The sequence below is a fragment of the Mus musculus genome, chromosome 1 (genome assembly GCF_000001635.26).
Source record: "Mus musculus strain C57BL/6J chromosome 1, GRCm38.p6 C57BL/6J".
Taxonomy (NCBI): Eukaryota; Metazoa; Chordata; class Mammalia; order Rodentia; family Muridae; genus Mus; species Mus musculus.
The window spans coordinates 39,840,809-39,866,775 of record NC_000067.6 but is presented as its reverse complement, the minus strand read 5'-3'; the positions used below and the strand labels follow the sequence as shown (position 1 = coordinate 39,866,775).

Here is a 25,967-nt window from a genome sequence, read left to right as displayed (position 1 = left end):
TCTCCCTCTTTTTACCTTCTCTCTTTCTCCCTGCCTTTCTACAATAAGGCTCTAAAACCATAGACTGTCTCTGCTGATCAAGGCCCACTGTGCTTGAACGATGAGATAGGCTTTCCCCTAAAGACCTACATCTAACTTCTCCCCAGAAGGCCTTCCTGCACTCCAGCCACAGACCAAACCAAGGACTTTTATCTGCTTGGGAACCACCCAGCACCACCTCTCTCCCTGCCCTCTCTTCCCTTCAGCCCCGGGGCTGACTGAGCCGTCCCTGGGGCCCCCATTTTGTTCTCAGCTCTTCTGCGGTGTCCAGCGGCATCTGGGATCCCCGAGACTGAGAACCTGTTATCTCTAGCTTCCATGAGGCCTAGAGACCTAGAACTTGTCCACCCCCTTGGACTGGGTCCTGAGCTTCCCACAGCCAGACACCTACCCGGGGCCTCGTGGAAAGCCTATGGCAGTCCTCCTTCGTCCACCAGCCCAGAGCACGGGAACTCTGGCAGGACACAGGTTTTCTCCCACTCCCTTTATTCCCCCATGCCCAGCGCCCAACATAGGGGTGTTTTGCCTGAATGTATGTCTGTGTACCACATGTGTACAGTGCCCATAGAGGGCAGAAGATGCCTTGGAACTGGAGTTAGAGATGGTTGTGACCCACCATGTGGGTGCTGGGAATTGGATGCAGTAACTTTAAAGACTGAGCCTTGTCTCTAGCCTGCATGTGTCCAGACTTTTTAAAAACATACTTTTGGTACATATCTTTATGTTTCCATTTTACGTCGCCATTTGTTCAGAAGGAGAGAATCTGCTCTCACAGGTCACAGGCTCCCTCTCAGTGTGGTCCTCTCCATCACTCAACAGCAACAGTGAAGGTTTCCATGTCTATGGAAATGGTCCTTAATGCTCAGCTCTTCCCTGGGCCGTAGTTACTGCCTTTTCTTTATTCATTAAACCTTCATTGCCCTTCCTACAACAATAATATTTTGTTTGTTTTCTGGAAACAGGGTCTTACTTTGTACAGTCTGTAAGGCTGTCCCGGAGCTTAGTATGTAGCTCCAGCTCGAATTCACACCAGTCCTCTACTTCAGCCTCTCGAGTACAGGAATTTCAGGTGTGAGTTCCCACGCTTGACTCAATAATCTTTTGTGTTTAGATTTTTATGTGCCAATTGGTGATCTACCCTTATTCTTATAAATATCTCCAAATAGCAGTTTCTCCTTTCTTTGTTCACATAGTAAGTATTTATTAATAGTAAGTATTTATTAATATTGTTTTCCTTTGGAGAGACCCCTTCTTTAATAGTCTGTCCTTCTGTCTGTCATTCCCTGTCAACACAAGACAGACTTATCCTCGGCGTGGCCACCTCTTCTTCCCACTGAACTGCAGATTTGTCCTGGAGCTAGGGGTGTCTCCCCTTAGACCACACCCTCTTCCTGATAGAGCCCATTATTCTTTTAAGAGCACAAGAAAGAATCGAGGCATGGGGGGGGGGGGGTAGGGGCAGGACTGTAATCCCAACATGCCGGAGTAGGAGGATCCCAAGTTTGAGGTCAACCTGAGGATCTGCACAGCCAGACTGTCTCTTGTAATCAAACAAACAACAAGCATAGGCCAGAGACTAGCAAAGCAAGGTTTGGAATTCTGTTCTACCTTCCTCGTGGCTGCCGAGGTAGAAATGTAGCTTTGAGATGTTGTTGAAGATGGATACGTTTATTGTCCTCTATCACTTACAGCAGAAGCTGATGCCAGTCTCTACTCAAAGCCTTGATCCTCCTTCTCTTGCTCTCCTCCCCTACCACCTCTTACACTGTTTTGAGTCAGTGGAAGTTTTTAAGATTCTCTGTTGGTCAGGGTCATGTGACCTGTGGACAATTCTGCAGTGGCTCCGTGAGTCCCCTTCATCTACAAATACATTCTTTTCTTCCAGGAAACTGTCTCACACCGTGCTTCCTTCTTCTCTCTGCTTTTCTCTCTGTCCTTCTGCCTGTTGTGGGATGCCTTTCTAAGTGGATCTCAAATCCTGGTGAAGAAATGGCCCAAGCAGTACTGTTGAGCAATAGGAAGAAACCACCTGGGCTGTAATGGCTGCTTGCAGGGTAGGTCAGGCCTCACACAAGGGTGGTCAGCTTCCAGTCATTAGGGTTACCAGAGCAATCCAGTTTATAAAGAAAGCAGCCAGGACTTGAGCAGCAGAGAGGGGAAGCTGTGGGGAAAAGAAAACACAATGATTTGGAGGCTACGTTTCTTCCTGCTACTTAGTTTATTTTTTACACTTTTAAAAAGATGGTTTTTTTTTTAATGCATATGACTGTTTTGCCTGTGTGTGTGTATGTATACCATGTGGGTACCTCGGTGTCCTTGGCACTCAGAACAGGCACTCAGATCCTCTGGAACTAGAGTTAGGAGTGGTTATGAGCCACCATGTGTGTGCTGGGATGCAAACCTGGGTTCCCTGCAAGAGCTGCAAGCGCCCTTAATATCTGGGCCAACTCTCCAGACTCCTCCTTGTTTCTTAACCTCATTGAAAGCTATTTTTTTTTTATTTGAGATGATCTCTCTCCTTCTCCCTCTCCCTCTCCCTCTCCTCCCTCTCCTCCCTCTCCTCCCTCTCCTCCCTCTCCTCCCTCTCCTCCCTCTCCTCCCTCTCCTCCCTCTCCTCCCTCTCCCTCTCCCTCTCCCTCTCCCTCTCCCTCTCCCTCTCCCTCTCCCTCTCCCTCTCCCTCTCCCTCTCCCTCTCCCTCTCCCTCTCCCTCTCCCTCTCCCTCTCCCTCTCCCTCTCCCTCTCCCTCTCCCTCTCCCTCCCTCTCATGCTGATCTTAAACTCCTCACCTCAGCCAGCTTCCTGCCTCTGCCCCTGAAGTAACAGGAGATATAGGCGCATTAGACTGTAGTCAGCCTTACTTATTCCTGTAACCTTACTTAGGAGGAAGTAGGGTGGGCAAGATGGAAGTCGGTAGAAACTCCCACGTGTTCCCAAGTGTAAAATAGTATTTCCAAAAGCTTTGCAGATCCCCTCTCCAAGTTCACCATGATGCTCTACAAATATGAGGAGGTGCGTATAAGTCCTGCAGGTGTTCTTCCTGTAGAAGGAGTAAACATAAAGACTTTGTAGGTGTCATGACCTACAGCCTGGGAAAGGCTGGAACTCCAGGTCTGGTTCCTGTATGAGAAAGTCATCCATATTTAAAAAAAAAAAAGTCGCCTGGCTGGAAAGAGCAGTGGTAAGACCCTCGCCTAGGTGGGGTCCTCACTAGCACGCTTCAACAAAGTAGCATCCAGTGTCTGATATCGAGGCTGGCTTGGTGGTCGGGTGTGAGGCTGGAGGAGGGAACTTGCTGGGTAACTGGAGTATTTTGACTAGGATGGTGATTGTTCAGGTATATACAGCTCTTGAATTCGCTGAATTCATACTTGAGATCGGTGCATTTCGCTTTATGTGGAATGGAGTGTAACTCTTTAAAAAAAAAAACTAAAAAGAAGACAATTAAAACGAGCAAGATTTTCAAAATGTCCTCAGAATGCTCTGGCTGCTTCCCAGCTTCTGATGTCACTTTGACCCCATCTCATCCTGCTGCTCTCATTCAGGGACAACCGATGCCACCGTCCCTCTTGCCAGGCGATACTCATCTATGTGCCTCCACCGCCTCTCTGTTCATGAGTTATCTCTTTCTTGCTTTGTGCTAATATCTTCTGGCACGAATCCTTTTCATCGAGATTTTAAGCTGCCCAATGCCCAGAGCCCTTGTTCCTTCGTTTTGCCTCTTCAGATTCCTCCGGTATAGTTGTTTAGTTTTTCAGAGAAGGCTGGATACGTGTTGTTCAGATCGACGAGTTAAAGGTTAGATGAGATAGTGGTAGGGACTTGGGTCCCAGGAAAGTAAGGGTGGAAATCCTGGATACCCAAACTTGAGTCAGCAAACCACACTAAGTTTAGGTTATGCTCATGTATAAAAATTAGATAGTAAAGGCAGTTTCGCAGAGTAGCTAACAGTCGTTTAGAAATAGCACCTGTAGGCACACTACACCGTCTGCCTCTTGATTACACTTGTCCATTTTCTGTTGCTTTAACTGAGCAGTTGAAGCTGGGTGAGTTGTAAGGAACATATATTTGGCTCCTGGTTCTAGATATTCATGAGAGCTGGCTTCTGCTCAGCACTAGCCAGGGATTCTCAGCCACACGTGGAGAGCTCAAACGAATGGGGAGACAGGGAAGCCTACTCGGGGACCGTTACTCTTGCTTTTCTCTAATGAGAGCTAAATCGTCAACATTACTCCCTTCCGAAGGTGATGCCCAGGGTTTCCGAAGGTGATGCCCAGGGTGACCTAGCTTTCCCACAAGGCCTTGTGTGTATTGGGTGGGTGGGTGGGACAGTCAGTGTGCACAGGTGTGGAGGTCAGAGGTCAACCTGCTGGAGACGATTGTCTTTTCACGTGGTGGGTTCCAGGGCTCAAACTTAGGTCACTGAGCTTAGGAAGCGAGTGCCTGTGAATCATCTCACAGCCCAGGCCTGAGCTATTAAAACAGATTTCAATCACGTGGATGAGTGTGTTTGTGTATGAAGTACGTGGACTCTAAAGCCAGTTGTAGCAGATCTTCCTGTGCTGGAGTTATAGATGATTGTAGGCTACCCAAGGAGGGCGCTGGGAACTGAACTCAGGTCCTGGGCAAGGGCAATGTGCTACTTAACCAGTGAGCCATCTCTCCAGCCCCAGGCACAAACCCATAAAGGTTCTCTACCTTGTGTTACGATTGCCACACTGGGACCTGGCTTCCAATGTGTGAGTCCTTGGGATTCAAAGCATAGCAGTAAGAACTGAATGCCAGTTATGAATATTTGAATACCTTAAAAGGGAGAGACGATAGAGATACAAGCCAATGATCCCAAGAGTCAGTAATAACCCTCCAGGCCTTCCTCACTAGAATGTTCTAGCTTGGCTTGCCGGCCACCTCTCGGAGAACTCCCAATCTCCCCAGGTTTCTTGTGTTGGGGACAGAACCATGGAAGCACCAGTGAAGGCAGCAGGAGATGCAGGTAACTATCATCCATGGTGGTGCCTCTGGCATTTCCCATGGAGCATCATAAAGACCTTCTCCACCATGATGGCTTACTTCATCATGGGCAACTGTGGCCCCTTCATATTGCATAACCCACAATTCATGTCTCCTAACTTTCCTAACATTGCTTGGGCCCTATTATATCTTTACTTCTCTTTCAAGGCTCTAACTGTTGTTAGAAAAAGAAGAGCATTAGGAGAAAGAAGAGGAGGAAGAGGAAAAAGGAAGGAGGAGGAAGAAGGAAGAGGAGGAGGAAGGGGAAGAAAAAGAATGAGGAGGAAGAAGGAAGAGGAGGAGGAAGGGGAATAAGAATAAGAATAATCAGGCTCCTTTGAATCACTTCTCTAAATGGTCCAGTTGCATGGAGTTGCTGAGTCAACTAATAAAGACTATCTTTAAATAGTCCTGAGGTGCTGACCTGGCTTTAGTCAGCTTAATTGACACCTTTGTGTGTCACCTTAAGGTCTTTTGAAGGAACCCTTCACTCCTAGATGGTGTTCGTAGAATTGTTGATGCTCAAGGGTGCGTACCAAGTGCACACAGCTCATGTTACCCAGAACGAATGTTTGCCTCTGGCATACTCCGTATCGCAAAAACGTGGGTGGCAGTGTGTTGATACTGCCCATAGCTGCCAGGATGGGCTTTGCTATTTGCATAGAGGGGTGGCCTAGGGTTTTGGCTCTGGTAGTTGTTTGTCTGTCATTAAAGCAGTCCACAGTAGTGGGAGGAACCTTGGGTAGGATTTAGAACCAGGTATAAGTGAATATAAGCTTTCGCTTAGCTGCAGCTGTTTAACTGCTGTGTGACCTTGGGTAAGTTACTTAACTGTACTGAGCCTCAGTAGGTGGATTTGTAAATATACGACCTGTACATATGGAAACTTGGGTTGATAATACAACTCAGCTCGGGACACGCAGGAGCCCCTAAGTAACAGACATAGTAGATCGACAATAATTTCCACCAGGCTAATGTGGATGACAACATCAAATCAAATGTTAGTGCCCAACTTAGGCCCAGGGAAGCCACTTAGGAAACAGAGTTGCCACCCTACAAGGAAGTTCACTTTCTGAAAGGGCCACATACCTGCAATTGGTTACTAAATAGCCCAGCCAATCAGCTGTCCTGATGACCTAATTGCTGACAGGGACCAGGGCCTTTGATTCAGAGATGTTTCCAGTTCAGCGTTGTCCTGAGAGTCTGCAGATGTCTGTCTCTTGCACAGTCCCAAATCAGAAGCTGCTTGCCCTGGCTGTCCTGCAGGTAATACAACCCCAGCAGAGGCACACTTGTCTTTCAAAACACCTTGCCTTAGGATGGCTTCAAAATCTGGATATGTGTGATATATGGAATGCCCATTTATGTAGGTGTGTGTGTGTGTGTGTGTGTGTGTGTGTGTGTGTGTGTGTGTGTGTGTGTGTAAAGACCAAAGGAGAATGTTCAGTGTTCTCTGCTACCCTCTTCCACATTCCCTTGAGATGGAGCCTTCTACTGAATCTAAACCTCACAGTTGATTGGCTTAGCTGATGGCCAGCAAGCTGCAGCAGTCCTCAGCACAGGGGTCACAGGTGTGTGCAGCTGAGGCTGGCTTATCATGTGAGTCTGCGAACCTAAACTCAGGTCCTTAAAGGTGCAACAAGCAATTGGACCTGCAACTCAGGTCCTTAAAGGTGCAACAAGCAATCGGACCTGCCCAACCACCTCCTCAGCATGAAAAAACGAACTTTTAAATGCAGCCAGCCTTCATGACAGAATATTTTCTAGACAGTGCTTTTATTAGACTTAACTTACAAAATTTTCAGTCAAAACTTTTTTGAAAACATGGGCGCTTTGGAGTAGGGGGCACATTGTTAATTTAAAAAAGTTTTTAAAAATTCTTTAGACACAGAACACATAAGGAGAGAGAGAGGAGAGAGAGCTGCTTTGTAATAGCCCAAGGAATCTACTGGCCCCATTTGATAATAGCAGGGATGGAGAAAGCTCCTTTCTAGTCGCCGACCCTAGCGGGCACAGCAGAAGCTTTGCCAGCGGTTGGCATGGTACTTCTCAGACTTTCTGGGTGCGTCTGATTTGGGAGGTGAAATTCCTTTCCAGGTGGGATCTGCTGCAGCCCCTTCAGCGTGAGGGAGATCTGCCAAGGCTGGGTGGACGGACAGCTTCCATCCTTCAACGCCCACACTCCTTCCCTGTCTCGTGCTTTGCCCTTGCTGTGCTTTCCCTCCTGTGACCTCCAGTGACCTTCCTGTGACCTCCAGTGAGTCATCTCACCTTCCCTGGCTAATTTCCTCATTCTTAAATGTCCTGACTGCTGCTGGAGGCCAGATGACCCCCCAGTGAGCAATCTGAGAAGAAACCTGAACTCCAGGACTTCCTGACCCCGTGCTAACTTTCCAGCAGGGAGAGAGAGCAGACAGAGGGATGAGCTTGCTTCTGCTCAGCATCTGGGCACAGCTGTGGTCCTCTGTTCTGCTCACTGGCGCTCCCTCCCCTCTCTTCAAGTGAACCAAACCACTTTAAAAAAAAGATTCTTATTTTGCCAGCAAGGTCTGTCTAGGATTTATTTGACTGTCAAGCACTAGTGTGTGGCCACTATATTCATCTCCAGTTCCTCCCTTCCCTTCCCTTCCCTTCCCTTCCCTTCCCTTCCCTTCCCTTCCCCTCCCTTCCCTTCCCTTCCCTTCCCCTTCCTTCCTTCCTTCCTTCCTTCCTTCCTTCCTTCCTTCCTTCCTTCTTTTTGTCCCTTGCCTGTTAAAGCATCAGCCCATTCAGAGATGGATACTGCAAATTCTCTTCCCAATTGACCCTGTCCTGGCTTCTTATCTAGCTGGTAGTATTCTTGTGCATCTGTAGTCACATCTGAATCATCCAGCAACCCACGTGATAAGATGTTTTCCTACAATCGACACAAGTCGACACGGGTAACAGCAGAATGGACCCGAGCCTCAGTAAAAGCCTGGAACTTCAGACAGCAGTTAGCCTTCAGATCTTCAGAACCCCATTTCCATATTCTGCCAATACATAGAGGTTGGGATACTCCTCCCCCCTCCTTTGTAAAGAAAGACTCTTTGCAAAGAAATAGCTCATTGAACAGGCATACAAGGGTGTGGAGATTCACCTTGATTCTTGGCTACTGACTTAAGCTGGTGGATGTTTCTGACCAGGCATTGTCAGAGAAAGCATCAAGGCTGACCCTGTACACTATGCGGTGGAGCAAACAGACAGGTACAGGAAAAACACAGGTCCCATTTGGCCACTAACTATGGAGCTTTCAGGAAACAAAGAGAAGGGAGTAAATTTCATGGACCAGGATAATTTAGCCAGTCCAAGGGTCCCCCACCCTCCTGCTAGCATCATTACTTGGAACAGACACACACTGTGCGCTCACAAGGTGGAGTGCTTCTGCTAGGTCACTCCCTATGGACTGGAAGCATCACCCTGATAGGAGAGCAGACTGGCAATGCTTCTTTACCTTCTTGGGTATGTCCTCAGCGAACCTCCAAAAGGTTGCATGAAAAACACTGGATGCTGAAGGGAAAAGAGGAGCCACCCTGGACAGAGCTGGAATTGTCTCTGCAGGGGATCAGAGCTCTAGGGTAGTGCTTGGTACAGGAGCTGCCATCATCATGAAACCCCAGTCCCTGGAGAACTTGTATCCTCATCTCTGCTTAGCTATCTGTCCTCTGATGACTAGAGCCTCTCGCCTCACCTGAATTTCCTCCCGGCTCTGCTGTTTCCACACTACTCCTTGAAACTTCTGGGCCTCCCGTGAGACAAGTCTTATTGCATGCAGCCCTACTGGGTGCCATCTCTGAGCTCTATGGGCCTCTGTTTCTGCATGTGTTAGAAGAAGCCTGCAAAAGTCCATCCTGTAGGACTGAAATCAGGACTAGCGTAATGCTTGCTTGGAGCGTGTTAGCTATTGATGGGATCTGCAACTCTCCTCCACAGGCTGCACCATTCTAGGGACTCAGGACCAGGTTGTTCATTTCTGTATCCCCTGTGCTTGGCACCTTTCAGCCTCATAATAAATGTCTACAGGGCAGAGTGGGAGAGAAGTGTTCTGGCTCACTGTGTGCAAGCATCTGCTGCTCACAGTCCCGCCGTTCCCAGACTGCCTGTTAGAATGATGCCTAGTTGGTCCAAGATGCCAGCCTCCGACTGGCGCCTTTGTTCACCAGGACTTAGAACTGTCACCAGAGGAAAGGGTGACCTTCACACAGACTTGCCCTATACTGCCACGGGAACAAAGATACAGAAAGAAGAAAATGAGAGTCTGTACTCAGGGGCATTCTATAATCTAGAATGTAGCAATAAGGACGAGAGAGGAAACAGTTTGTATGGCTGTCTCACAGGGGAGCCCTGGCCCAAGGGCTGGTTCTGGGAATCCACGCAGCGCAAGTGGCTTCTTGCACATGGCTCACACTATGACACAGATGGTGTGTGTGGGTGGTACATGAATGTGGCCTTTGCCTGCTTTCAGAGGTCAGGTGCAATCAGAGATTTCCAATAACCAAGAAAGTTCGTCCATGTTGTGGCATGAGGGGCTATCATCCTGCACTGCAGACATTCAGCCAAGAGCTAGACCGATTAACCCCTAGGCCAGGATGCCATCCTGCCAAACCCACAGACACTCACCCTTGCAGACACCAGCAAAGCAATGGCTGCAGGAAGAGGTCTGTTTAGTCACTGGGAATAAAAGCTCTTGGGCCTGCCTGAGCTACCAGACAGTTCTCAGTTCCTTTCTAAAATTAGAAAGTAGTGCTTACCTCCCCTTCGCAGAGCAGGCAGGGCATCCTCGAGCCCAGTACAGTCTGCTGAGTGGCAGCCTGAAGCTCTACAGCTCTGTACCCAGCACATCCTCCTGACAGTTTTATAATTTTTTCTTCTACATTATTATTAGTTATTTTGTGTTCACATCCTACTGCAAAGTCTCCGTGGTCAGATCAGAGATATGTCTGCTCCCCTCTAGCTCCTGGTGCTGTCCACGCCTTGGCTGGGGAGCAGGGATGGATCCTGGGAAGGTTCTTCTGACAGACAAAGGAAAAGTGAAGTAAAGTCTTGAGATTTCAAAAACCTATGAAGAAGCCAGGCAGTGGTGGGGCACGCCTTTAATCCCACCACTTGGAAGGCAGAGGCAGGGGGATTTCTGAGTTCGAGGCCAGCTTGGTCTACAGAGTGAGTTCCAGGACAGCCAGGGCTATACAGAGAAACCCTGTCTTGAAAAAACAAAAGCAAACAAACAACCAAACAACTATAAAGAGCTCTTAAAATAGGGAGAGATTCGGTGTAATGTCTTAAAGATAAAACTTGCCAAGTGGTTAGGCAAGCACAGTGCCTTGGAGGGTAAGGTGGAAAGCATTCTTACTTTCTCTTGTGTTTTCTTTCTCTTACATGTATGTGTGTGTGCATGCACATGTGTATGTGTGTTCTAGTGCCTGTGAGCACATGTGTGGACGTGCAGGGTTGACATGGGAGGGGGGCTTCCCTGATTGTCCTCTGTCATATCTGCTGACACAGGACTCACTCGAACCCAGAGCTCACTGATGTGGTTAGACTGGCTAGCAGCTTGCTCTGAGGATTCCCTATCTCTACATCCCAGGCACTGGAGATGGGTCTCCACACCCACCTGCACTGATATTCGGTCTGAGAATCCAAACCCTACTCCTCATTTGTATGGCAAGTGCCTTAATCACCGAGCCATCGAAGGAACCCTGCCTTTTTCCTTTAAGCATGCCTGGCCACTCTCTAAACTGCTCAAGGAATCGTTCTGTGTTTTAAAATCCTTTCAATCTTCATTAATTGGCACATTTGGGGCATAATTTTCCCTTTTCTTTTCTTTTCTTTTCTTTTCTTTTCTTTTCTTTTCCCTTCTCTTCTTTTCTCCTCCTCCTCCTCTTCCTCTTCCTCTTCCTCTTCCTCCTCCTCCTCCTCCTCCTCCTCCTCCTCTTCCTCTTCCTCTTCCTCTTCCTCTTCCTCTTCCTCTTCCTCTTCCTCTTCCTCTTCCTCTTCCTCTTCCTCTTCCTCTTCTTCTTCTTCTTCTTCTTCTTCTTCTTCTTCTTCTTCTTCTTCTTCTTCTTCTAAAGATGGTATTATTGCTGGGCAGTGGTGTTACATGCTTTTGATCCCAGCAGTTGGGAGGCAGAGGCAGGCAGATCTCTGGATTCCAGGCTAGCCTGGTCTATATAGTAAGTTCCAGGACAGCCCCTCAAAAAAAAAAGTAGAATTATTTTTATTATTTTGATTGTTAAGAAGTGCTTCATGCTTAACAACATAGACACATAAAGTAGAGAGTATAAAATATAACTAGGTCCATGTCCAAGGGTTTACTTGTTGGTGACTTAATAAAGTGTGACATACAATGGGCTTTTAAAAACTAGTACAACATCACGACCTCCTTTGCACAGGGACACATGCTGGTCCCATTGTCAGCAGCCAGACAGTTCTCCTCTCTCTCTCTCTCTCTCTCTCTCTCTCTTTCTCTCTCTCTCTCTCTCACACACACACACACACACACACACAGCTAGGTCTTTAGACATATTTAATTTTTTCCTATTATAAGCCACAATGCAGTGAAATCCTTACACCCAAATCTTTGCCATGTGTTTCTCTGGTCACCCTAAAATGCATAACTTGTGAGTTCAAGGATCCAAGCATTTCACATTTTCATCCAAAACTTCATGCATTCAGTTTCCCAGTCTCTAGCCCCTGGTAGAAATTAACCCAACCCAATAGGGCATCCCGACCCTGACACAGGTTGGAAAACACACAGCTGGTATGCTTCCGTAGTGTGGTAGGTAAGAACATACTGTATACTTTCCAACTGTTTTTATATCCAAGGCATGTGTCCTTTTAAAACATTCACAGTAGTCCATGGGCTGAGTGAGAACCCTTAATTCTTGCTTTGGAATCTCAGACATAAAGCCGTTCCCTGGCTTTGACTGCAAGTCTGTGTGCAAGTCAGCAGTGAGGTCCTGGAACGTTCCTGAGAAGAGAGTCTCTTTCCCTGGGCTGGAAGGTCCAGCTGGGAGAGTGCGAGGTCACCTGGGGAGGAACCTCTCCTGGGCTCTGCACATCTTGAATTTGTGCCAAAGCACAAAGAATGACCTGGATGGGGTGTTTAGTTTCTTTAACTGACCAAGGTAAAGTTGGAGAAGGAGGAGACGGGTGGCCCAGGGTGTCGGTCGGTGTCAGGCCTGCCCATAAGCCCTGGGTTGGTGAGAGGTGGTGAGCAAAACAAGCTTAGAGAGTTCCACGCTTCTCTCCAGCATCCCATTTGGAGGCTGAGAGAGGACTGGTCCAGGTGCTCTCCCTGCCTGGCTGCGTCCTTTGAGCCATAAGCTCATTTGCAAACCATCCCCCGCTGCTTCAGTTGCGTAGGAACATTCAGACACTGCTCCTGTTACATAGAATTTAACTTGAGCTACCAGGGGAGGGGGTATTTGATAGTCCAAGGTTATCTTACTTCTTCCTAGTAGCTCAGCAGGAAAGTGGCTTTTTATAGAGGCCAGCATGGAAAGTTCCATAGCCTAACGTACCCCAGGCAGCTGAGGAGACTGCTTTCCATGGAATGTGTTGTGTTGATTGCAGGATGGAGGCCACAGTTACATATGGCGGACACTGAGCCCTTAGGAGTGAGGTCAGTTCAGTTCGGTATTAGAAAACGTTTAACTGATGTCAACAACTTGATATCTGGGAGTATTTTTCAGCATTAATTTTTATGAAAACAAACAAACAAACAAAACCAATCAAGGGTTTCTTTTTGAGAAATTGTGTCTTTAGTTACATGTATGTGCATATTGGTTTGTGTGCATGTGTGTTCAGGTATGAGAGGAGACCAGAAGGAGGTGTCAGCTCCTCTGGAGCTGGACTTAGATTATGTGATTGTGAGCCTCCCCACATGGGTGCTGGGGACCTAGATAGACTCTTCTGCAAGTGCAACAAGTGTTCTTCACTGTGGGATGTCGAAGAGAATATAAAGCAGCCCAGTGACGTTTCTACTGATGGCATTTCTAAAAGGATAGCGTTCCAGATAAACAAAAGGGAATATGAAAGTCAATTTTTTTCTGGTTTCAGGATTTATACTATTTAACACAGTTCCTGGAAGATGGGAGCTTCTTAGCTATTCATTCACCCATTCTTTTATTTTTATTATTATTATTATTATTATTATTATTATTATTATTATTATTATTGCCTCTAGCAAACACCTGACATGAGCTAAGCACTAAGTGACTACAAAATTCAGACCTGTGCCCACTAAGCCTGCAGCACACTGACTGGATGCAAAGAGTAAATCTGTGTATGTGTGGGGACTCCCTAAGATGTGACATCACTTAGATGTGACATTACTTAGGACTGATATTATAATCAACTTTCTTCTAAGCTTCATGGATTAAACTCCTTGCTCTTTAATCTGTAGAAGCTATAGTCTTCTGACATGTGTGTAAGGTGTAGGTTTTCCCATAAGTGTCTATTGACCACATTTGGATGAGTTGGTTAATGGAGATCATTTGTGGGAGAGAATGCAGGCTGCTCACACAAGTCCCCCACAGCACTCATTGGTATGGGGGAGGGGTTTCTGTAACACAGCACAATTCCTGCATCAACACGTGATTAGCAGCCCTTACCATGGAGCCAATGGGCATTCTATTAAAGAGAGTGATCAGGCCCTGTACAAATCTTATTTTTTTCCCCTTGCTATATAGCCCAAGCTGGTTTCGAGCTCACGACCACCCTGTCTCCAAGTGTGTGTGTGTCTAGGGGCGTGCTACCATGCTGGGTCCTGTGTAAATCACCCTGAAGATTTGGACAGATCGAAAAAAGGGCAGTTAGTTTCCCCCCCATGGGTAGAAAGCAGATGGAGCAATACTATCAATAAGTTAAGACAACACTGCAGAGGGATTATAAAAAATCAGAAAGGGCTCTGTGGTGCAGCGGGTGCTTAGTATGGATTTAAGCACAGTCCCCCACCACAACCCCAAGCCCAGGAAAGCAATCTGTAATGTTGCTCTCTAATGTACTGTGGCTCTCATGGGAGAACCTTCAAACTCTTCCACAAAGCACTCTTAAGGATCAGAAACACAGACGGGAGTCCAGAGAGGGGACTGTTGTTTCCACTGGCCACATGTGGTCATTACCATCCCCAGAAGAGTTCTGTGATTTACTGTGCACTCATGTAACTATCAAGGGGCTGAGCCGGGTACTTTGCCTACCTCAGTCCCAAGTTGAACTCACTCAGGAAGGTGGTCTGAGTTCTCCAAGAGCCTCCTGTCTGGGAAGAGATGAGAATACACAGGGATCAGTGACATTATACAAATGCTGTCACAATGGCGATTGTGAGCCATGTGAGCCCAGACATTTTATAGAGAAGGATTGGCCAAAAGAAGGGGGGGAAGAGGAACAGCTCAGGCTGTGCCAGTCAGTTTTCTGTCACCTGACACAAGCTGGGGTCATGAGGAAGGACCCTCACTTGAGAAAACGCCTCCATCAGATTGGCATATAGTCAACTCTGTGCACCATTTTCTTGATTAATGACTTGTATGGGAGAGCCCAGACTACTGTGAATGGTGCCATCCCCGATTACGTGGTCCTGGATTGTATACAAAAGCAGGCTGAGCAAGCCGAGACAAGCAAGCTGGTAAGCGCTGTTCCTCTGTGGCCTCTGCATCTTCTGCTTCCATGTTCCTGCCCTGGCTTCTCTTCATGATGGACTGTAAGCTGAAATAGACCCTGTCTTCTTCCAATTACCTTTTGTCATGCTGTTTATCACAGCAACAGAGAGCAAGCTAAGACGGTGGCCTAGCAAGGCCTCCATTCTGACAGTGTGGGCAGGCCCAGATAGACCCAGGCCCAAGTGTTTTTCTGTCTGACTTGTTCTGCTGTGTTCATGTGGTTTCCCTCATTCATCTCATTTATCTGAATCTCAGTAAGCTTGCCCTGTGTATTCTAAGTGTATGCACTACCACTGAGCTCCACCCCCCAGGCTGGGAGGGATGTCAGAGTGTGGGGTGTGTTGTATTTATGGAGATCCTTGCTATTCTTGGAGTCTGGACTGTCAACAGGATGGCAGGAAGTTCCTGTCTAAGCAGAGATGTGACAAGAGACATGGGTATCTTGTCTCAGGTAGGGTAAGAAGACTGGAAAGAGCAAGGGCAGCCACTGGGTGAATTGTGGTGAGCCCAGGTCAGAATCAGGTACCACTGAGGCAGTGGAGACAAGACAAATAGATGGCGTACTGGCTAACCAGCAGGGCCCACCTGAGCCTCCATCCCCTGTCCTTTCTCACAGGCAGTGTGGGAAGACACAAGACAATGAGTCAGCAGAACTCTGCTCAGTTCCCGCTCTTACTCCAGGCTGGTCACCCGCTCTTAGGTCAAAGCACATTAACACGTCAATCCTGGAATTCCCAATGAAGAGGAAGTGGTGTGTGCCTGACCAAGTTCCTGCCAGGCGCAGACACTCACACGTCTACAGACAGAAGCCAAAGGGCTTTTGGTGGCTTCTTACTCTGTTTCTTCCAACAGCTGCCAGAGTGCGGTGAGGACAGGATTCCTGGCATCACCAGGCCTGTGTGCCACACATAGGTTTGCCTCTGAGTTCCAACTGAATAGAGAACCCACACATGTTCCCAAGAAATACACATCTAGCCGCTTCACCTCTAGCTACAGCTGTAATGTGTCTTTACTGGAACAAGGTTAAATGCATTTTGAAGTAGCTAAGACAATGTCACCCAAAGCATTTAGGACACATTGGGGGAATATCGTTGAAGAAAAAAAAATGTCTTCCTTTCCCACAATGCTCATTTCCTCAGGTTGCTAGGGGTAAGATAGAACACGTCTATTCAAATGAGAACATATTAGAATGGGATCCCATTACGCAGAGAGCTCTCGGTATTGAAGTGGGTTTGGCCTAATGCTGCGTGTGTTATAATGTTAATTTTGGTCCCCAAAACTGCTTACAGGAGTGTCTGCACATAAGACACAGGGGACCCTGCCCCCAGTTGGTTTTGGATTGATCAGTAAAGAGCTGTTGCCAATGGCGGGACAGGATGGAAGAGGTGGTACTTCTAGGTTCCTGGGGGAGGGGGTAGGAGAACGTGGGGGTTGGAAGAAAGGGTCGCCAGGAGAAGGGGTAGGACAGACCATGCCAGGAAGGAACAGGAGGGAGTAATGGCTGAAATGTAGGTACAGAAGCCTCCTGGGCAGCAAAGACAGGGGACTGACCAGAAGGAGCCAGGGAAGCAAAGGTAAAATATAGATTTTTTAAAAAAGATATTAATGCAGGAATACTGGAGGGAGTATTTGCTGGCAGTGGGGGACTTTTAGAAGTGCCCAGCCATTGAGATCGTCAAGACATATCAAAATTGAGTTAGTGTATGTGTGTCTTTCATTCTCAAATCCAAGAGCTCCTGTAGCAGAGACTCGCAACCAGCCAGGAGCTCAGAGCAGGTTTAACTAACTCGCTGCTACATTGTATTTGGGTTTTCCCTTCTCTTGAAAATGTATGACTGGCACGTCTCACACCCTACAGAGTTGCTATCCAGTTTACTAGGTCATGGTTGCACCTTCTCTTTGTGTCACAGGCGTTCTTTTGACTGAGCTCTCTCCCCCTCCCCCACCCCTCTCCCAGCTCTTACTCTCCATAGTTATGATGCTGTTCCTTGGACAGAGAGGGACTAAGAGAAAGAGAGAGGAGGTCATTTCTATCCAGGCTCTCTCTGAGTTCGTTTCTTGTTACTATGACAAAATACCGAAGACCTGAGTTCTATTCCTGGGATCCACGTGATGGGATGGAAGCACTTACATTCACGAGTCGCACTTTGGCCTCCATGTGCACACTGTGGAAAATGCACCCCAATAAATGGTAATAAAAATGAAGTGAACAGCAAATGAGAGAGATACCTGTGTCAATCTCTGTTCTCCACATACATGTTAACCCATGTGCACACGTGCCCAAGCACATGCATGTGAGCACACACACACCAAGATATAAGGCAATATGATCATTCTCTACAGTGTCCTCAACTAACCTACAGTTTCAGACTGGCCTGTCACATGAATAATACCAGCAGAAAGCAGGTGGCAAAGTACCTTACACAGGGCACGAAGGACAAAGACTTGTTTTCTTTGCATAGGTCTTGGCTTTGGATTCTGATCCATTCCGAGTCAACACTTGTGGCCTTGTACAACCCGCCCTCAGCCTCTTTCAGCCCTTAGGGGGACAAGGACAGGAAAAATACATAAGCCCCAAGCTGGGCATTTAGCATGCTATCAACATGGCTCAAGGAGACCCTGAGGATGGGGCTTCCCAGAGTGGTGTACTCAAAGCAGGTGAAAGGCTAGGAAACACTTCTCAGAAGAGGCAGGCACCGTCTTTAGGGGTTCTGATAGTACACATGGGGAAGCAATATTTCAAAAGAATACTAGAGTGGATGCCCACAAATGAGCTGTATGAGGATAGTCAGGGCAAAGCAAATGGGCACTACAGTCACTCTACACCGTGTCCTGTGCAGGAGCAGAAGTCGGTCAAGAAATCGGCAAACACTGGCCCAAGAAGCTGGGCTTAGATGGTGAGACGTGTGCAGATCCTTAAGGCTTAGAGCAGAGGTGTCAAGGTATCATGCCTTGGGTGGGAGAAACCTAAGATGTTAAGGGGTACATAATACAAGAAAAGGTGGGTGTAGGGGTGTGTACAGGGGCCGTGGTAGCTCTTGAGTGCTCTGTTGAAGGGCTCCTCGGTGAATTTTGTCCTCTGACATCATTATCTAAAGTTCTAAAGACATTTTTACTAATGAAATAGGTTTTCACAAATACTGTATTAAACAGCAATTATGCAGTCAGTCTTTGAAAGGGACAAATGGAATGTCTGGTCACAGTGTCAGGCAGAGGAAAGAGGGGACTGGAAAGGTTGTAGGGGTCTTAGGTGAAGACAAGGGAGCCCGAGTAGGCACTGCTCCGTAGCCTGTGGGAACTGCCAGCACTCACTGGGACTGGGAGCACAGTGGAATCAGGCTCAGAGCGCAGGTGAGGACTGGGAGCTGCATTTTATTTCGAAATCACAACATCTCATTAGTCCTTTTCCCCGACACCTTTGATGTTTTCATGAGATATATTACTTTTTGCAATTAAAAAAAAAACCATTTTGCTTGATAACTATACACCCAGCTTTTAGATGGGTATAAGAAAGCAATATTTAAAAGGACCAAGGATTTGAATGAGATTGACCATGGCTAGGGATGACATTATGCCTTTTTCTTCCACCTCCAAAATCCATGTGTTGCGGCGATGCCCATCTCCCGTGTCCCAGAATGGAGTTCATTTAGAGAAAATGAGTTTACAGAGATGATTAAGACAAAGTCATTAGGGAGAACTAATCTAATATGATTAGTGTCCTTATAAGAGAAGGAAATTAGATACATATATAAACGGAGGTAGAATACAAGGCCACAGGAGAAGGCCCACCATCTATAAATCAATAAGACAGCCTACAGAAGAAACCAGCTGCTATAGTTCAGAGATGACTTGAGTGTCCTCCTCAAAGGGTCATGTGTGGGAAATTTGGTTCCCAGTGTGGCAGTGTAAGGTGGTTGAACCTTTAAGAGGTGGGGCCTATCGGGAGGTGGTTAAGTTTTTGTGGATGCTGCACTAGGCAGGGATTGATAGAGTTGTGACACTCTGGTCAGGTCCTTGGAGATCAAGCTATAGAGCCTGAATTTCTCTGATTTCGGATCTTGCTATCCGATTTCAGCACATGTTCCTGCAGGGAGGCCCTCACCAGAGCTGAGTGACAATCAGGGCTGTGCTCTTGGACTTGAAGATGTATGAGTTAAATAAAACCTCTTTCTTTACAAAGAACCCAACACCAGGCAGTTTTGTGGTTTTTTTTTTTTTTTTTTTGTAGCAGTGGAAAATAGACTGATATACCAACACTGATGCCATCTTGGACGTCTAGCTTTCAGAGTGGGCAGAAAGCCAATTGTTTTACAATTGTCTTCAGCACCCTGTGATAGTGTGCTATAAACTAGCACCGCCATCTTGCTTTAGAGCTGCAACCTTCCTAATGCTGTGATACTTTCATGCAGTTCCTCATGTTGGGGAGACCCCCCCCCCCAACCATAACATTATTTTTGTTGCTACTTCATAACTGTAAACCTGCTACTGTTACCAATCATAATGTAAATATTTGATATGCAGGATATCTGATATGCTATCCCTATGTAAGGGCTGTTTGGCTCCAGAGGGGCCACTCAGCCAACAGGTTGAGATCTACTGCTTTAGAGGCATAGGAAGATAGAAAAAGCTTTTGGAGATAGGTATGGTGAGGGTGGGGGAGGGGAAAACAGGAAGTGAAGTCACAATATCAAAGGGCATCTCCAACCTGAGGAGCGGTGGTCTGTAGACATCATTACACAGAGGCCGGTGAGAGCATCAGCTCCCAGAAAGCTTCCTGGACTTAAAATCAGGAAGTCGCTGTGACCTTTGAGATGACGCCACTGTTCCAGCAGGGGAAGTCCAGGCACACTGGCTTAGGGAGGGACGCAATGCCACAGTCACGTCTTGATGGCAAGACGTTTCATGTGAAGGCTAGGGACAGATAGGACAGTAGTTACAGGGGCAGAACTGAGAGAGAGCTTTTAAAAAGTGGTTTTACTATTATATCTTAATTGCACATAATAATTGTTTTCATTGTGCATTTTGATCACTTTTATCCCCTCAACATCTTGTCCCTCCCACCCTCCATTAATCCCGTTCCCCTTCTCAACTAGTCCACCTTCTAACCTCATCCCCCCTTCCTTTATTTCATGACCCAGTAAGTTTCATTATTGTTATTTACAGGAGCGCCGGGTTGTTGTTTGTGGGAGCATGGGTGCCTTACACCAATGAAGAAAATATCTTTCCTTTCCCTGTCGACTGTCAGAGAGAGAACGTTTTTAAAGAGTCGGGGAAAGTCCAGGGGAAGCCAAAGACTAGGAGGAAGGGAGGAAGGGGGAGGAGAAAGAGGAGAAAGGGAGGGGGAGGAGAAGAAGGAATGGGGGGAAAGAGGAGGAGGGACCAGAAAAGACCCTGGTGTCTAATCTACCTTTGTTGAAAAAGTCACAGGACGAAGGCAGGTCTGAGGATAGGGCTGGGGGTGGGGTGGGGGTAGGAGAAGGAAGAGGTGCTGTGTGGCATCCCCATTCTGAACAGAGTCTCCCAGCCCTGGACTGCTCCTTTCCTTTAGCCTCCCCTGGCTTGCTCTGATCTCTACTGTTACTGAGTTTAGGAGGTTCTAGGTCTATGCCTGGCTCCCAATGTTTGAGCACCAGCATGTATTACTCAAGGGCTTCCCTAGCTGCTGAACAGGGGCCAGACCATGTTGAAGTCAGCACCGAGGCAAACACACAAACCTTTGAGGTCAGGGATCTGGGCATCCAGAGGAGACCCAGAGCATATTCTTGTTCACCTCGCTCTCCAGCAAAATGCTCCAGTGGTTTTTCCTGGTTGGGCCTCTCTGGGTTCAGTCCCCAGGCAGACCCTTTGTTTTCTTAGGCATTGGTTGCAGAATTACTGGCAGGCTGGACTCTAGGACATTGCCTCCCCCGCTTAGTGGTTTTGAAACTTTCAAAGAGATAGTTCAGTCCATCTTTCAAATAACATTCCAGAAATCCCTAAAATATCAAATGGCTAACGGTTTGTGTTACACATATATATTCCCACTATAGCCTCAGCTTATATTCACACACCATAGAGCCCAGTAATGTGAACCGAGAGCAGCTTTACAGATGGAAAAATGTAGAAGGGTTATGGGAACCTGGCACCGTCTGAAGCCAGCCTTGGGGTTCAGATTATTTTTAGAGTTTATTTTGGTCACACTGTAATGAGAAATTCCTCCTTCACACAGATAAAGGATTATATAAACCATAACAATTAAAAAAAATAGTCAGCCTTGCAACCTTGAAATATTTCTGTAAGTCATCAGAGAATGGCAGGGACCTGATATCTCCCAACGTCTTTACAACGAACTTGTTTTGTAACATACCTATTGGTCTGCAGTGAGGATACGTTGAGAGCCATTATGCTACGGTATGAAAACAATTTAATATATCTTAAAGATGAAATTTGAATAAAATGTTTGTAAAAACCTAAGTGATGTTTCTCAAGGCATCAAGAGCCACCTTGAGAGAGCTGGTTGTGCTGGCACACACCTTTATGCTCAGAACTCAGGAGGCAGATGCAGCCAAGTATCTTTGAAGTCAAGGACAACCTGGCCTATATAATAGTGAGTTCAAGTCCCGCCAGGGCTACAAAAGTGAAACCTTGTCTCACAAACAAAACATCAAACCTGGTGACCTGAACCTTGTGACCAATAAACATTTACTTACTAACTCTTTTGTGACAAATTCCACAGGCAGCTGAGGACTCAGCCCAGGTGAGGCTTCCGCCTGAAAGATGAGCTAAAGCCAGAGGGAAATTCCATCCAGGACCTCACATGTGACTCGTTCCAAGGGCTCTGAAGACAGGTGAGTGGGAAGCCCCAGGCATCAGTGGGCTGGAGGTACAGTGTGGGTGCACAGCAGGTTTCCCGAGGCCCTGAACTCTGTGCTGGGAACACATCAGTGCATCTTATCTGAGGCAGGGGCATTTTTTTTTTTTTTAAGTGCTCTGCAGAAACCTAAAGCAGAAAACACAGAACTCAAAATACACTATATTTATCTCTTACATGTACCTAACATGATTTTAAATTATGAAGGTTTATCTTTTTGAGAGAGAGAGAGAGAGAGAGAGAGAGAGAGAGAGAGAGAGAGAGATTGATTGAGCAGAAGAGGGTATCAGATCCCCTGAAGCTAGAGTTATAGGAGATTGTGAGTTTGTTTCTTGTCGGTGCTGGGGACTGATTCGGACTCTCTTACAGAGCTGTACTCTTAGCCGCTGAGCTATCTCTCCAGCCCCAAAGTTTAATTAATAAAGTGGGTACAGTAATAGATTATCAATTGAATCATGAACAATAATAAGCCCCACAAAATTATTTGAACCTCATAGATCGTTTCCATCCACAGTCCCCATATTACGTGGGGTGATGACTGAAAGCTGGAGGGAGCCACTGGAGGTGAAATTCAAGAATTAAGTGAAGAGTGAAGAGAGAATTCTTGGAAGGAATGCAGAGACCCAGGCCTGGGAGGGGAAGAGCTGCTTTTACACTGGGATAGGGTTTGGAGGTAGCTGATGCATGCTGGAGTTCAGGACACAAACCTGGAAAGGTGGGGAGTGTCAGGCATGAAGGGGAGTGGGGCTTCAGGCTAACCAAGAGGTGGTGATGAACGGAGCTGATGGTGTCTAAGCCAGACAAGGCTGTTACATAATTTCCATTTGTTTGTTCCCTTTTGAGAGAGAATCTGGATATAGAGTTTAAATTGGTCTTGAACTTGAGGCCATCTTCCTGCCTCAACCTCTGGAGTGAGGAAGCTATGGGCCTGTTTTACCACACCCAGCTATAATTTGTGATTTTTTTTTTTTAAATAAAGACTTCTATTATTATGGGGGCATCTAGGAGACTGCGATGAAGCTAAGGGTGGTGGAGGCTGAGGCAGATGTGTTGAGTGATATTTAGGAGATACCGTGAACACAACTCGGTGATTGTCTGCAGTGGATGAAGAAGGAGATGCAGAGAAGCCGAAGGCCCTGCTTAGACTGCCATGAAGAGAGGATTTGCACCCAGATGGTTCTGCCTAGGTATCCCTTCTAAAGCATTATTAAGTCAGACTTCCAGCTAAGACTAATCAGCTTGGACACAGGACAAAAGAAACGCCTGAAGCCTGGGCTCTCATGAGGGAGCAAGTGTTTCTTCATGGAGGAGGTCTGGCTTACCACTTGTTGCTAAGAATGAGTGGAATTATCAGGCAAGAATTGGTTAGCTGGTGAAATTAGTCCACCAGCCAAAGACCAGAGTGGGTAGTGTCTGTGTGCCTCTCTCTCTCTCTCTCTCTCTGTCTCTCTCTCTTGTGTGTGTCTGTCTGTTTGTCTCTCATGTATGTGTCTGTCTGTCTGTCTCTCTTGTGTGTGCTCATTTGTGTCTGTGTATCTCTCTCTCTCTCTCTGGGCATGTGTGTATCCATGCATGCATGCATGCGTGTTTGCACAGGTGTGCAAGCACGCACACTTGTGCACCTGCACAGAGCCCAGAGGAGGGCAGATGTTTTGCTGTCTCTCTACCTTATTCCCTCGAGGTGCAGACTCTCACTGAACCTGGAGCTACTCTAGAGGTCGGCAAGTCCCATGATCCTCCTGTCTCTGCCCACAACAGTGCTGCGGTACAGGCTCATGGGTGGCCACATCAATCAGGCTTTTTATATAGAATCCAAAGCCCAGTACTCACATTTGCACACACATCCTCACCTGCTGGGCCATCACTCCAGCCTTGAGTTAATGTTACATTAATGAGACAGCAGACAGATTTCTCTCGGGTCTTATCATGAGGCAACAATATGCTTTCCAGATAGACGTTTATTGCAACAGACCCTACCAGGAGGATCTGAATACAGAACTTTCCAGTAAAGACAAACAGCCCTGGGGCATCTGTCTCCCTCAGTGTCACAGAGTCCCTGGCACTTCCTTAGTGCATCCCAAAGTCTGGTGTTGAGTGTTAACAGCAACACTCAGGCCGGGCAGTGGTGGTGCACGCCTTTAATCCCAGCACTTGGGAGGCAGAGACAGACAGATTTCTGAGTTCGAGGTCAGCCTGGTCTACAAAGTGAGTTCCAGGACAGCCAGGGCTATACAGAGAAACCCTGTCTCAAAAAAACAAAAAACAAAACAAAAAAAAAAAACAAACAAAAAAAAAAAACTCAGCAACACTCAGGTTGCCAAGGTGTTTGGAGGGGCCGGGAGGGGGATTTTTGTGGTTTCTGAAATAGGAAGTACCACCCTAAAGTGTATCATTTCTGAAGTGGAGAAAGTTCCGGTAGGCTTTCAGAAAAGCCAGCCCAATGACAAGCTGATGTTTTCAACATATTTATAGGTCAAAATAGTAAAAACATGACTTATCTCAAAGACCAATGGTGTTATTTGCATGTGAAGTGACTAAAGTACACTCCATAGTTGCCCACTCTGAGAATTTATTAGCCACAGAAATCTAGCTCGCTTTTGTGAAAGACACAGTGGGCTGCCTATCGTGATTGTTTTTCTTTACTGCAGACCTTCAACAAAGCTCGCTTGGGTTTGAAGATGAATGCCAATGGAGACATACGTGTTGATTATCGACTCTGTGGCAAAGCATCGTGGTTTGATAACAGTAAAAGTCGGTTCTTTCCGAAACTCACAGTCATAAAGAGATGGGTGTGGTCTGTCTGTCACCAAGGGTGTTGCTTTGCTGGGCTCCGAACAAGTCAGGCCCTGATTAGACTCCAGTTAAGAAGCTTGTGTGTGTGTGTGTGTGTGTGTGTGTGAGTGTGTGTGTGTGTGTGTGAGCGCGCGCACAGAGGATTGTCCTGTACACATCTGTGTGGATGGCAACTGGCTGTGTGGACCACCTTTGCCCAAATGACTCCAGTGGCCTCTGGCATCAGAATCCCTGTCCCTGCTGGGAGCAGGGGCAACTCTGGATGGTCTATGCTGGCATCCTGACTCCAGAAACTGAAAGGGAGACACCTGAAGCTTGGAAGTTTCCCTGGCCTGTGGTAAAGCAATTCTTGAGGGAAAATGGCAGAGGCCAAAAGGAAGCAAGACCACACTATTGCCTTAACCAAACGGGAGAGGAGAGGAGTTTGACTCACTCCGTGTCGTTTGCATCCAGAGCCACCATCCTGATCCCTGAAGTGTGGAAGCTTCAAATGGTTTGCCATCCAAGAAGAGCCAGGGGCTGACAAGATGATTCAGTGGATTTGAGCATTGGCCACCAACCCTGATGACCTGGACTTTACCCTCCAGTTGTCCTCGGACCTCCACACATGTCATGACACACATTCCCCATCCTCCAATACATTAATAAATCTAAAAGGTATTTTTTTAAAAAGCCAGAGAAAGGTTTGGAATGTTAAGGCAGCATGGTGTTAAGAGCTGTGGACTCTGGGCCCACACTGCCTGGGTTCAAATCCCCATACTTCTGATGGCTCTTATGTGTGGGAAAGTTATTTATCCCACCCCCGTGTTTTGGGCTCTCTCTTTGAAAAATGGGGAAGGGGAGGTGTGGGGTTAGTAATTAAGGGTTTTCTTGGGGGCACAATTGAGTTCATAGTTGTAAAGTTCATAGAAGAGGTCACTTGGAAAGTCAAGAATTTCTGTAATCCACCCAACACCCATCTGCGATCAGGTACTAGAGAGCTTGTGAGAACAACTTCTTCTTCTCCTCCTCCTCCTCCTCTTCTTCCTTCTTCTCTTCCTCCTCCTCCTTGTTTTCAAGGCAGGGTTTCTCTGTGTAGCCCTGGCTATCCTGGAACACCCTTTGTAGACCAGGCAGGCCTCTAACTCACAGATACCTACCTGCCTCTGCCTCCATTACACCTCTACCACACTGGCCACCTCCAGTGGGAACTTCTAAGGAGTCCATCTTAGGAGCCAAGCACCCACTCCCACATCTTCCATCACAACCTTGCCCTTTGGACCACTTCCCTGGATCTGTTTTGAGCTCACATCACACTCAACCTGGTCAGCTCTTCCCTCAGGGAGCTCCTCCCTTGCTGCCTGAAGGCCTATCTCTCCTCCTCTGACTTCATTCGTGCCCACAGGGCCTGCAGCTGACACCTGCCGCCAAGCCCTCCCTGAGCTGATGTAGTCGGCTTCTGCATGCTGACAGACAGGCTTGTGGCAAACCCCAGAGGCTCCCAGGAAGTGAAAAGCCCTTCTATTCTGGTCCCTCCCCATGGAAAACCAGGATCACCGAGCAGCACAACCATCCTTGCGGGCCTGGGAAAGCCTCCACTGGCCACTACCCTACCCAGTTTTCA

General features: G+C 47.1%; 2 long non-coding RNA genes across 2 annotated transcripts; one reads left to right on the top strand and one right to left on the bottom strand.

The window, feature by feature from the left end:
* Window positions 1-1,686: 1,686 nt before the first annotated feature.
* On the bottom strand, window positions 1,687-14,333 carry Gm35600 (predicted gene, 35600). Its single transcript, NR_168308.1, has 3 exons — window positions 14,263-14,333; window positions 2,827-3,077; window positions 1,687-2,200 (listed from the first exon to the last, which is right to left on the bottom strand). It is a non-coding gene; the product is annotated as a predicted gene, 35600 (long non-coding RNA).
* A 5,112-nt stretch (window positions 14,334-19,445) lies between these two features.
* 1700066B17Rik (RIKEN cDNA 1700066B17 gene) lies at window positions 19,446-24,348 on the top strand. Its single transcript, NR_040465.1, has 5 exons — window positions 19,446-19,467; window positions 20,930-21,111; window positions 21,437-21,548; window positions 22,673-22,758; window positions 24,220-24,348. It is a non-coding gene; the product is annotated as an RIKEN cDNA 1700066B17 gene (long non-coding RNA).
* Window positions 24,349-25,967: the final 1,619 nt, after the last annotated feature.